General features: G+C 34.6%; 1 long non-coding RNA gene across 30 annotated transcripts; it reads left to right on the top strand.

The window, feature by feature from the left end:
• Nucleotides 1-296: 296 nt before the first annotated feature.
• Nucleotides 297-11,334, top strand: LOC133742846 (uncharacterized). Of its 30 annotated transcripts, none has more exons than XR_009862775.1 (23): nt 297-456; nt 555-679; nt 816-980; nt 1,067-1,196; nt 1,279-1,340; nt 1,451-1,550; nt 1,725-1,753; nt 2,110-2,285; nt 2,647-2,823; nt 2,961-3,030; nt 3,466-3,508; nt 5,155-5,259; nt 5,570-5,651; nt 6,538-6,667; nt 7,136-7,360; nt 7,558-8,181; nt 8,495-8,616; nt 8,792-8,857; nt 9,173-9,347; nt 9,457-9,577; nt 9,741-9,804; nt 10,203-10,241; nt 11,138-11,334. It is a non-coding gene; the product is annotated as an uncharacterized LOC133742846 (long non-coding RNA). The 30 variants fall into 30 exon arrangements; XR_009862771.1 differs by having other exon boundaries at nt 1,492-1,550; XR_009862774.1 differs by having other exon boundaries at nt 1,492-1,550; nt 2,115-2,285.
• The last annotated feature ends 2,789 nt before the right edge of the window (nt 11,335-14,123 follow it).

Here is a 14,123-nt window from a genome sequence, read left to right on the forward strand (position 1 = left end):
GTTTCCCCACCACGTGTCTTTACGGCCCACCAATCAGAAGAGAGGAAATTTTTCATCTTTTCCAAAATTGCCCCTGCTCCCTGAATTGAAATACCCAAAACACCCCCCCTGCTGGGGGGTGATTGGCCCGCCCCACCACGTGTCCGTGCGGGTGCCCTACGCAAGATTCTCTCTACATCTAAAGCTGAACCCACTGTTCATAAGGGCCTGAGATGGAGTTACGGTTTTGCCCTTTTTTTTATTCTCAATTACAGTCTGCCATCCTTCTACTCTCTTCTTATTCCGCGTGGCTCTGTTTCCTTGCTCCACGAAGAGAGAGAACAATCCAGAGAGAAATCAAGAACGATCGAGACTTCGAGTTTCTTTGCTTTGCCCGAAGAGAGTGAGAGAGAGAAAAGGGTTGGATTTTGATCACCGAAGGATATTTGTCAAGCAGCGAAGAGTATTCTTTATCAGGTCAGTTTTCCAATTGCAAGTAACCAAATTTTTCATCTGGATTCCCAGCTTTAGCTTACTTTAAATTTGGCTCCTTACATCTGAGTCTTCGTGTTTAGAGTTTGCTTCTCAATTAGTCTCTCTCAGTTTTGGTGTGTGATCGCTGGAGACCGAAAGAGAGGGGAGAGTGCATGGTTTAGGAAGAGCGAGTAGAAAGAAAGACACCGACACTCCCATTTCCAAGGTTTGATTTTTTTGCACCCCATGTGTTTGTCGCAATGCCTCTCTCAGTTTTCTAAGACCTTTCTTCACATTCTTGGGTTTATGAAATTAAAGCTTCTTTCTTTATTTTTCTGGGTTGTTGAAATGGGAATCTGCAGACGCTGAAAAGGATGAAGGGTCGCCTGAAAGAGATGAGTGAGTGGTGCAGGCAGCTGATGCGTGAAGAAGATTTGGAACAAGATGAAGAACTTGAAATTGGAGTTACTCAAGATATTCCTGACATTGATGCCACTCAAGATATTTCCAATGGTACTTCTACTGAGGTATTGATTTTTCTCCTCACAATTCTGTGTCTGATGGTCTCCATCTGAAGCTATTTTTGATCGGTTTGGATTTTTCAAAAGAGCAGTTATCAGTTGCTTCTTTCCGGCACAAGTTGAAGTCCAAAGCCTGCTACATGAACATTGAGTGAGCACTGGTAAATTTAATGGTGGATCAACTACTATAGTTTGGAACCTAATTCAAGATTTTGAATGCAGGTTTTAATCTCTCCCTTTCTCACTCCAATGGCATTGAAGTTCTAGGTTGTTTACGATATCTAATTCATCTTTGACTTTATAGGCTCAAGAGTGTCTATCCTTGATCTTAACAAGAGTACCAACCCAGTAACTGCCTCATTTCAGGTACTTTTAACTTGATAAATTAATCCTTTGCGTTTTAATACTTATTAAAAGTTTTATCATATATATTGTATTGACAGTTTAGACGTGCTGAATGTTTCTCCTATCACTAGGAAATGATGATTGACAATATTGTTGTCCCTGTGGCTTCCAGTTTTGGCCTTGGAGAGGATAATAATTACTTAAGGAGATCAATCAGAGAATTTTTGACAGGTGCGTTTTCCTTGGTTTGCTTCTAGCATCATGCTTTTACCGGAAATTTTGGTATCTGCATCTGAAATTGTTTCTGTTAGTTGAAGCTCTCTTTGTTCAAGGCATTTAGGCTTGGTTTAATCAGTAGTTGAGTTGATAAAAGGTACTTAGATTAATAAATTTCTGTGAATGCAGGGGAGGAGTTGGAGAAGCTCGCTTTAGATGTAGGTTTTTCTGATGCAAGATATTATGATTAAAAATTAGAAGATGAAAAAAAAAAAAAGAAGCTGGAATCTTAGTTGACTTGAATTAAAACATGATTGATTAGGTGAAGCCCAAAATGTTAATTCGTTGAGCTTACATTCATATTGATCCCATATGTATGTGATCTGCATGGTTTTAAATTATAAATTAAGCATTATGAAGCCTACTGGAAAGAAGTTATGCCACGTGAAGTCAACAATATATTTTTTTTCAACCATGAGTCTATGCATTGGGTTTAGGAAAAATTTACTGTTCATTCAATAGAAGGATTCCACTGTATGATATATATATCTTATTAAGCGTTCTTATCTTCCAGATCAGGTCGCATATTTGTGATAGACACAAAAACAGATCCAAAAGCTCCCTTTCTGCATAAAGTTGTTGACCCTGAAGACATCGTACAGAAGACTGGATTGGCATACCCACACACATCTCACTGCCTTGCATCTGGTGATTTCTTCTCCGTGACTCAGAGTTTAATGTCAAGGGAAGGTACAGCTCTCTGTTCCTTTGCATAAGTTTGATTTAAGACACAAAAATCAATATGTATATATGTATGTAATACAAATAAACTATATATATATATGTATTTAATACAAATAAACTAAAACCAACATGTTACTTGAGATATGATCACTCCTAGAGAGTCTCTGCAATGTTTGTACTCATCTGGTAGTCATTTGGATTAATGATGCTTACAGAAATCAATATGTATGTGTGGTTTGCAAATATCTTTTACAATAAACTAGCACCAACATGTAAGATATATGATTACTCATTGTTCACTTGCATGGTAGACCGTAGATCAAACACATCTAAGTATCTGACTTCTAGCTATCCTATTATTTATCAGATGGGACAAACCAGGGCACACTTCACTTTTTGGTTATGATTTCTGGTACCAACGGCGGCACAAGACAATGATAAGCACATCATGGGTGCCCCGCTGCTTTCACCAAAGGTTTCAACCTTCAGCATGTCTCTGATGGTCTCTATGGGAGGCATCTTCATGTCTACAGTTGGCCTGAGGGTGAAATAAAACAAACTTTGGATCTTGACAATATGTGTTATTTTCTTTTTGGTTAATCTCCTTGAGCAAAATGATGGAACTTTTTATTTCTATTTCAGATCAGTTGCTAACATACATTTTGCAATCTTAATTTACAGTGGAATTATGGATATTTTACAAGCAGACCAGCCCTCAATCACTGTTAGAATGATTAGCAGCTAATATATGGTATACTCTCTTGAATATTTTAGTTTCTGTTGGTAATAATCATGTTTTAGGCTTTTAGAAAAACATTTGCAGGATTTCTATGGTAATTTTTGCTTCATTGTATGAATTGGCGGCAAGGCAATTGGAATTTTTTTAAGGGAATAAGTAAATCAGGGCCTAACCCATATTCTCTAGCTGATGCTTTATCAATTGTATGCTCAACATCATGATGCAGTTACATGTTCTTTTTTTTATTAGTGAGCATGCAGGAAATATAGTGCAGAGGTATGAAAATCCGAAGAATATAGATCGATCAATGAGAGTAAAGCTATGTTGTTAGAGAAAATACTTTTCATTGTTTTGTAACAAATACATGAAAATTTAGTATGTCACTGATCATAATAATGGTTTGTATGGAATCTTTTTCTAACTTCAGTTGAATTGATTATGATGCAGCTCAATTCAAGTTTTTATGACAGTCATCAAATGTACTGCCCAGGTAAATTGACTAAATTCAGTACTCTCCCTTAGGCTGTTCATGTTCATGTCATTTGTTTCGAAATTGAAAAACCTGGTCAAAAATTCATCTTGGTGCATTTATTTCAATTCAATCCATGAAAGTTCAGTGCATACATTTATAAAAGTTCAAACAAATGTAGAAGTGCCCATTTGAGTTATTTGTCTGATCGAAAGTAAAACTTGGTGTGTTTAGATCAATTTGTGTTTGAGTATTCAGCAGTTATCATATTGTTGGTTGTTTTCATATTGTTGGTTCGTATGCTTAATCATTCTGCATTTTTATGTTACATGGCAATTGATTGCCTTAAGTAACAAAGCAAAGAAGTGTAAATTTACTTACAATAATTGCTGTTACAGTTCTGATATCTATTTGTTCTTCCTGTTTCAGAAGTTCTATGTATACTTATTGTATCTCCTCTGATGTGAGTTTGAATGTTGGTCATGAAGTCCTTATTTTGTTTGATTTATGGATTGCTGTACATTTATCTATGGATAGAGATTTTGAATGCAACAGTTACTCAAGGAATACTTTGAGTTACTGGAATTGATGTGTATTTGTCATTCAGCTTATAATGATAACTTAACTAATATATCAACTTGGTTCAACTTTTGAAGGTTCAAGTAGGAGAATCAGTTTTTTTTTTTTTTTTTTTTCAAAACTTCATTTGCTTTTGTAGTGATCGAATGATGTAATTGAGCTGAATAGGATCATAGTGCTACCACATTAAGGACTGTAGCTCACTCATTTTTCTCTATGTATCATAGCCTGATTTTCATTCATAAAATCCTCTCTCTCTAAATATCTGTTCTTTAAGACTTCATACTTTTTCTTTGTTAATTTTCTTTCAGTTTCCATTTGAAATTTTCATGGCTTTGGAGTCATAATGTGCAGTTATACGAATACATACTTTACTTTTCTTATTTTGTGGGAAAAAAATTTAATATGAGACAGAAGCTTAATTGAAACAAGCCATTTGTGTTGCTTCATTGTCTTAGTTGCTGCAATCAGAACATATAAAATAATGCATTCATTCTACATTTAATCACTTATACAAGTTATGAACTCATATTTTAGTTTTTGATCATTAAATCAATTTATATGATATTTTCCCTATTTGAAAATCATCATGTCAATGAATATTAACTAATACTAAGTTGTAATCATGATCTAACTGCTTTTGTGGTAAAAATCCCATCTATAATAACCAATTTATGTAGAACAATTAAAATAGAATAAAACCTGCAGCACATAAATCTGGTAATCATTCAATATTTACAAGTGTGACGAATTCATATTGATGTCTGGTTTGGAAATCAATTAACTCTCTTTGAATTCTATTTGACAGTTGATTTTAATTTTAATCAATTAACAAGCTAGCCTGTTCAATTTTATAGACATGATGATATTCAAAAACACCTGTTTGGTCAAAATTATAGATATATTCACATTGATCACGTTATCCTGTTTTAAAACATTAGTAAAGTCTATAGACATGTTCACATTGATTGAAGTACCCTGTTTTGAAACATTATCTCCAACATTCTTTCTATATCTATAGGCTATTCTGCAACTTTGGTAATTGCTATAAGCATGGAAATTTACTAAAGTCACATTTGGTTTCGCAGCCATCAAACTCTCAGATAGAATTTTAGCTTTTTCGCGGAGCCTCGATCGACATCCATCTTCACTATTTCGTAGGATATTCGTCTTTTATACTGGTGGAACTACAGGTGATGTAACAGCTCAAGTTTGATGACAGAAAAGACATAATTCATTCATATTTCAGTAAAATTATAAAATATGAGTAAATTCACTTAACTATTATGTATGTTTTATGATATGAGAGCGAACAAACTATATTTTGGTTTTATATTTGGGTTTTCGATTGTTCTGTTTCTTGGTGAAATTTTGGGTTTGGTCTGTTTGATCCTCGATTGTGGAAAATGAGAATAAGGGCTTGGTTTTGGTGTGCTTTGGTTTTTACTGGGTCTTTTCTTTGACTTAGTTTTGGAAATCTCAGTATTTGGTTGCGTTTTGCAGTTGTCAGTATTGTGGACTGGAGTATCTGCCTGTTTTTGCTTACTTGATTGGATCTTGCTGTATCTAGCGTGAAGCTGATCAGGTATTAGCCTTTGTTTTTATTTTAAGTTCTTGATTGATTGCTCTGTACTTTTGGTTGTTTGAGTTCAGAACATTGGTATTTGGTAGCAAAAAGAATTTTGTCTTTATATTTATTTTTAAATTAGTGTGGTGGCTTTTAACGTTATGTCACTGATCAAGTTCTATAAGACGATATAATCAATTACAGTTTTAACTAAGATTTGAGAAATTGGAATATTGAGGTTTTATGTTTTTTATGGTTTTGTTGTCAATGGTTTGAAGTTATGGTTTGAGGTTTACAATAGTGGTATGTATTTCTGAGAAGAAAATTTTGGCAGGAGTTCAGCAAGAGAAAGTCATTTGATGTTTCCATTTTAGTTTCTTAACAAATAGGAAACCAATATTTTGATATTTTGTACTTTTGCTTTTTGAAACATGGTTAAAGAATGCAATGGTGTAGTATATTGGAAAGGTGAATTTCGTGTGTTGGGGATATATCAAAATAGTATCAAAAGTGGTACATCACAAAATAATTTGATTGTGACGAAGATTGAGACTGCACCTATTTGTCACCTATTTTCAAAGGTGTTATCCTGTTCAACATTGTGTAGCTTTTTTTTTTTTTTACCTGGTAAGTTGGAGATAGTTCTCTGTTTTTGCCCTTCGGTTTGTCTCAATCACAGTTTGCCATTGTTTGATAGTGTTGTTGTGCGATGGGTTTTTGCTATTTTGGTTTCCTCTTTTTTTTTTTTTTTTCTGGTTAGAATTTTAAGTTAGTCTTTACTCTGTCATTATAAGCTGCACCTCAAGTTTCTTTAACTTTTCCCTTTTCATTTTCTTTGGGTTCTTCTTCATCAATTTTGTTTACTTCTGTACTGAGATCAGAATTAATTTATCCTTTTTTGCAGCTCTGATGCTGTTACTAGATTTACTGCCCTTGATCTGTCAACCCTTGATCTGCCCTTGATCTTCCATCTATTCCTCTTTGACATATACCTGCACCCTTTTATGTTAATTCCTTTCTCTATTCATTTTCAGGTAATTCAAACTTAGGAACTGTCCATGGGATAAAGCTTTGAAGTTAGAACTCGATATAATCTTAGGAAAAAACTCGATATAAATTGTTGAAACACTTAGAAAATCCTGTACTGGCTTACAATTTCTATTACATCATTTGATGCTGCAATAAACTAGAATAGAATTCTCAACATGAAAATTTTTGGATCACATTTTACATATTCCTTGCTTCAGTTAAAGATCTTATTCATTTTTGTTAATCAAACCATACTCACTTACAAAATCTGCAACTAAGTAATCATCGCGTAACAATTCTGCCCCGCAGCAACGTGCGGGAAACATTTCTAGTCTATAATCTAAAGGGCGTCAACTGTTCATTCGTGCCCGAATTAAATGACGCTTCTGCCCTTTCTTTTTTTTTAAATTACGGGTTGCCATGTTTGCATCGTTTGATTGTGTTCTTATGCTTTGGTCTTTTTATACTTTCAGACTCATGTTGAGTAGAAGAGACTGAAAAGGCCAAGAATATCTATCAGATTCTAGATCTATCTAATCACTGTTCTGGCAATCTACCTTCGTACCATTCGTAGTCTGGGTATATAACCCATAACATAGGCTCACGAGTGGCTTCGGGAACTCTCCATTTACGTCGACTCCAGCTCCTCCACTATTTGCGATCTCCGATCAACGTCAACCTCCATAGAAACTGAGTTGGTATCATCAATCAATCACTTTCTTTTGGCTTTTTCTCTTTAAAACATGCATCTGATAAACTGTGGGTCTCTTATTTCAATTGAATTTAAGCTTGAATAGGATTTGTAAACCCAGAAACACATATTTTCGATTAGAAAGAAAAATTCGAATCCGGTTTACAAATTGAAATTCGGTATCCCGTTTGCTTTTAATTACAGGATGCCATCATTCTATAATCTTCTGTACGTTTCCTTCTATAATCTATTCCCTCAATTACGGGCTGCTTAATGAGAAGTTCGATTTGCTGGTCTTAACCCGGTAGACGACATCGAAGTCTGAGACCTCGATGATCGATTGGACCGGTTTCAAGTACCGTTCGAAAGCCTTCTTTATCATTACAGCCTTGACATTGGCCCTCAGTCTTTGTTTTGTCTCTCGCTCTCCCTCTGCTTCGCACAGGTAGGTTCTCCATCGAATTGGACAGAGTGATAAAGAAAGTGAGAGATTGCTGGCACCCATAGAGAAAGTGATATTTCAGAAATTGGGCTCATTTGGTCAAATTGGAATATCCGATTGAGCTGGCATCCTTTTGATCAAATCGGGGGATTCGTTTGAGCAATCCGAGGTCTTTGATGGATTGAGCTCCAGATAAGCTTCTTATTTGGTTGATTGGTTTTGAATTTCAGTGCATGCAGTTTTGGGTGGTGCAAATGAATTTGGGATGTTCAATTTTGTTTAGATTAGCCCTGTTTTCTTCATACTTATGCAGATAGTTTTAAAAATTCCAGGTTTGGCCGAAAATCTCCCAACTGCTGGTATCTATTGGGTCTCCAGTTGATGTGGTATACATTCTGATACCTATTAGCCTTAATAATAACTTAATAAAGTTTGTTGCTTCTATTTATGATCATAAGGAGGTAAATATGTGTAGCAGTTTAAATTTCAACCATAGTGATTTGCGTACGCATTAGATAAGATATTGGAACCTCATAGATGTTATTGACACACTCCCTTTTCTTTTTGTTATTCGTCAGCATATATTGTGACTGTGGCTTTTAATGATAAATTTAAACCCAGTTCGTCTTTCTGTCCAAGTTTATGTAGAGTTTGGTTTTCTGTTTCTTTTAAGTTTTGTTTTGGGTCTTTTTGTTGCAGCAAATCTGATATAAGGAGCATAAAGGTGAGGCTAGGGGCAATTAAGAAGAAGAGGAACGCTGTACTGAATACATGCTGCTGATCTTCTCAAGATTGGCCTTGATATTAATGTATATAGAAGGGTAAGTTATATGGTTCATTAGATTTTTTGCCCAAAAGAGCTTTTATATCTTGGTTTTTGATTATTGAACACCTATCTGTAACTAGCTTTATGATGTGTGAATTTCATCATTGTTTTGTTTGGCCTTTTCAGTTCTCACCCAAAATATAAAGAAGCTCATTTTTGTGCTGCTGTAGGTGGAGCTGGGAATAGCACAGCAGGTCGAAAAGGCATGGCTGATGCTCTAGCAGATATGAAAAAAGGTATTTATTTTTTCCATAGACCCTTTCATTGAAAATTATAGTAATCTAAGTAGAAAGAAAAAATTTAAAACCATTTTTTCTGTGTCCCAGATCAGCTTCAAAATATATATGCTAAAAGTGTGAACAAGGGTTGTATGCTCTTTTTTGAATGAGCCTGAGCATCCTAATATCTAATCATAGTAATCTGGTGATTCTAAAGTAGCTTCTTTGAAAATGTAGTTTAAAAGTTCTGTCATCTCAATGGTTTATTAGTTTTTTGATATTCACTTCTGATCATATTACTTAGTGACCTTTTCTTTTGTTTGTTATATATAGATGGTGCTTCACCTTCTGAAGGCCATCCTACAGTTAACCTAAAGAACAAACCTACTAAAGATGTCCACAAACATCCAGACACATCAAAACCAGCGTGGCTTTTGGCTTTGGAAGTAGTGACAAGAACCAATTAATGCAGTTATACTACCCGCAGCAAAGCGCGGGCTCTCAAAGTGTAATCATTTTTGCTTTCTAATTTCATTGCCTATTAGTTTGTTAGTTTTGGTCCAGTAACACTTACACCAGAACATCACTTCTTTACAAAATGATGCATTAACATTCAGCTTCACAATTGTCCAAATAAGAAGCTTCAGCCTTTGGTGTCGAGGTCCATCACTGGGGGGGGGGGGAGTTGCCATCGGAGGCTTGATCGTGGATACCAAGGTGTTCTGCTGGCCTAGAAAGGTATTTTGATATGGATTTCTGTATTCTGTGTAGATTTGGATACTTCTCAGCTTTGCTGATTGAAATTTTTCAGTGTTGGAGTTTTGGTGAGTGGATAGTTGGTTCTTTGGCATTTTTCTTTCTCTATCTGATTTCCCTAAACAAAATGTAGTGTTTTCTGCAGTGCACCTAGCTTTGCTGATTCAAGGACATGAGTAGGAAAAGGAGCTTTTCTTCAGCTTCAGAAGGTACTCTTTTAACTTGAAAGTTTGTTGCTTCTTTCTGTTTCAGGATTTTACTGATATCTTAGATTTTATTGGGTGTGGAACTGTTAATGCTTTAGTAATTGCATGGACGGTCTTCATTCTTATTGTTTTTCAACTTTGATTTTATGCTTGGTTTTAGTTTTAGTTTTAGTTTCTGCGTCAAATTTGTTGCTTTTCTTTATCCCTTTTTCTTTGATTTGCCAAATGCTGATCGATATTCACACTTTTTGTTACATTGTTCATGTCAAACCATATCTTTGTCATATTTTTGTTTTCATGGTTTTTTTATTTTATTTTTATTTTTATTATTTTTTTATATTTTCTTTGGTATTTAAAATGAGTAAACTTTTGAGTTACGTCTACGTTTTTGCGATTTGCAGGCCTTTGCTTGGATTTGGCGATACTTTAGTTTTAATTTTGTAAGTTTGTAGTTCCCATACCCTATATAATTAGCCTCTCACTTCTGTTAAACTTCTGATTCTCAACAACCATCTTAGGGTGCTCTTACAAATCAAAGCAAAGATGAAATACAAAGATAGATATATTTTTGGTCTGTTTGTTCCAAATTGAGTCAAATTATCTCTATCAGGCTAGGATTAGTAGAAGATTTGGTTTGTTAGATTTTCCGATTAAGAAAGCCTTGAAATTTTAATTTCCAGTAAATAAGCAAATAACTTTGTGGGATTCCATTGCAGAACATATTGAACTAGGTTGTTTGCATAATGCTAATATTTATTATCCCATGGTGTACCTTGAGTCTTGATTACAGCCATCCAAGATGTTTCTTTTGTGTGATTGTGTGTGGTGTAAGTCTAATGTTTCATTTACCAGCTTTAAAATATGCAAGAAAGTGGTCGTATTTGAATTATTATATAATGAAACCTCAGGCACCAGGTGATTGTGTTTGTTTTTATTAATGTTCTCATGGTGAGCTATTTCGCTTATAGATATTGGATTGGGGTGAGAACAATATTGCCATTGCTGCTGCAACTACTGCTCCTGGGGCGTTGTTTCAGCAAGTTGTTGTTGTTTGGCATAAGCTTGACCATCCAGATATTTCGAAGTTAAAAGTTATATCTATTGAATTTTCATATCAGAATGTATGATGCAATGTCATATAACAGCACACACCCTTTCAGTTTCTAACACATAAATGTGATGCATTTTTCATATGACTAAACCTGTTTCTGGCTGTTCTAATGTTGGCCTTTTAGAGTAGTTCCCAAAAGTTTTTCCAAGCTAAGATGAAATACTGTAGTTTCTCCATATATTAAAAAAATTTCAGTTCAAACTTTTAACTGTTTATATTTCACAGTTTGTTGGAGCTTCAATGGGAAGTTCGAATCTTAAAATCATTGCCAAAGGCACATCAAGTGGTGGTCAGTCATAAGTCACCTCCCTGCAGTTCCAGAGATTAACTTCAATTTTGCAATTTGTAAATATACGTCTGGTTTAAACATCACTTTTGTAATTTGTACGGTTATAACATTTTCAATTTACGTTTTTAGCTTATGATTGTGGCTGTTTTACATACGACATTTGAGAAAACAGAAAAAAGCAAACCTGCAGCGTTGATATCCTTTGTAAACTCGAAAACGTTTTTGGAGGCAAGAAACTCTTATTCTATCACTTTGATCAAGAATCAAATCATTTTCATTCATATTTTTTATTATTATAAATTGTTAGCAACAACAAATCCCGCCCGCGGCAAAGCGCGGGGGTCATTGCTAGTGCATAACCAAACAAAATAAGGTTACGTCCAGTCAGACAAATAGAGTGAGGAGCCAATTAGATCCTCATTACATAGATGGAAATCACAGTATTATAATAACAACACAAAAGATAATCAAACTACTTTACTATCAAGCTACATTAGAAGCAAAGGTCCAGTCCAATGTGACATAGATAATGTGATGCCATCTTTTTTTATATTTGTCATTAGTCCAACTCATAGCATACAGACAAGCACTTCATTTTGATAAATGATTTTTCTTTTTTATTAGAAGCTTCGAGTTACAAATACCTGAATACCATGAGCATTATGACCAGAAGTTTCACGTGAAGAAGTCTTTCTGGATTCTAAAAGCTCCTTTAACTTTTTTGTGGCCGTATTAGCTTCTTCTGTCTTTCGTTGCAAAACCTAGCATAGCGTAGAGAAGTGAGTATATCTTTCTATAAATGAAGGGCATCCCACACAAACGTTTGCTTACCATTTTTTGCCTCTGGTTTAAAGCTAACAGCTTATGCATCTCATACTCGTTCCTCCTTCCCTCTTTCTTAAGCTGATCATTCACAAAATAGAAGATTTGTAGCTGTTTAGTTTCCAACATGGATAGAAAATAAAAGATATAATCAAGCTACATTATGTACAGCTTCTTAAAACTATTGCATATAAGAAAATATGGTATACATCTAGCAAAAGTTGCTCTCCCGCTAACCCAAAAAAAAAAAAGAGCTGATAACATTCTGAAAGTTAAAACTTCAACATCAGAAAATTTACTCCCCATAATTTAATAAAAATGTCGGTTTCGTCAATCAGGATGATGTTTTCTACTAATTAAAATCTGAAAAGTACCACTTGAACAGTTGAATAGTATGCAGAATTACTATAAATATAGACTACAATCATTTGAGAATTATAGTAGAGTTTAAAGCCAGCAAGAATAGCCAATAACAATACTAAGAGCCAAATTTCTTATACCATTCAGATTCAGATTCTGCTTCTGTTTTTTTTTTTTTTTACATCATAATAAGATTAATCTGCCAGCAGACCATAAATTGAAGGAAAATTCAACAAATATCATTTTGACATCTTCACTTCAAAAAGAGTAATAACATGAAAACTAACTAACTAAACTAATTTCAGTAGTTGCGTAGTAAAAAGTTAAACTATTTTAGGTCTCTGCCTGTAGTTTGGAGTGCATTCCACTTTGGGCTCCCTGTAGTTTTAGTCTTAGCAGTTATTTTTCTTTAGGGATTGCAGTGATTCTAAAGTTACCTTACTGTCAAAAATATCTACAAAATTGTCCCATAAAAGGTTATCAAAATCAACAGAACGAAGAACCATCATCATACTTCAATTAAAAATGAATAAAAATTATATCCATCATTTATTTGCAGATTACTTTATTATGTTCAGTCAAGTCATATCACAAGTAGTGTGGCTCTGGTTCAAAAGAAAACCACAAAGTAAACATCTATGATATTCCTCCATTCTATTTACCTGAAGAACTTCTTGTTCTCGTGATGCTTTCCATAATCTAAACAGCTCAGACTCCTGTTTGATCTTGTGTTGCAATTGAACCTATGAAATAACCTTGTATTAATAATAAACAAACACAATCATCATTCTCCATGACCATATGCATTTCAACAACAAATAGCACCTTTTGAGTCTTTATTCTCTGAATTTCATCCTGTAGTCTCCTTGCAGCCTCATCGTTTTTTTGTTTTTGTCTCAACAATTGGGCTTGAACATCCTGTTTCTTTTTCAGCTCAGAAACCTGCAAAGGAAAAAATAAGCCGGAGATATCAAAATGGCATCAAAAGGGTAAGTCTAATCGTTTATGAGTCTACTCACCTGTCCTTCAAGAAGGTTCAACTTGTGTAGATGATCCTCCTTTTAACTTTTGAGCACCATCCCCAGAAGTAGATGAGATGTTTGAAAGATTTTGTCTCAACTCTTCAATCTCTCTCTGAAGAATGAAATTATATGATCTTTTAGCCAGACATTAAATGATAGCTTTGACAACATAAAGTAAAGCAGACAAAAAACTAACCTGAAGGGCTTTCTTTTCATGTTCTAACTCATGAACCTTCTTCTCATACAGCTTAAGAACTGAGGTATCAGAACTTGTAAACCGCTTCATTTCAGCCTTTAACCAAGTCAAAGAAAACCAAAATAAAAACAAAGTGACCATACACCCAAGAGAATGGAGAATGAACAAACAAGCAACACCTAGACAACAGTAGGATGAAACAACTCACTGATAACCACTTCAACATCTCCAGGGAGTTGGAGATGTAGCAAAGACAAAAAGACTACAGTTAAAACTGAAGAAACCTTACCTCCTTTTGCTCGAGAGCTTTGTCCAATTCTTTCAGCTCCCGATCCAGTTTTTCTTGAAGAGAAGAATGTTCTTGCTCTTTTTCTACATCTATCACATCTACATATGAATCAAGTTTGTGATTACTAAAGAGTACAAACGATTCATTAGGGACATATCTAATCGTACAAGTCTTGAGATTAAGTTATTCACATAAAACAATAAATCACAGCTACATAACATAATATATAATAG

Source organism: Rosa rugosa, chromosome 4 (assembly GCF_958449725.1).
Source record: "Rosa rugosa chromosome 4, drRosRugo1.1, whole genome shotgun sequence".
NCBI lineage: Eukaryota > Viridiplantae > Streptophyta > Magnoliopsida > Rosales > Rosaceae > Rosa > Rosa rugosa.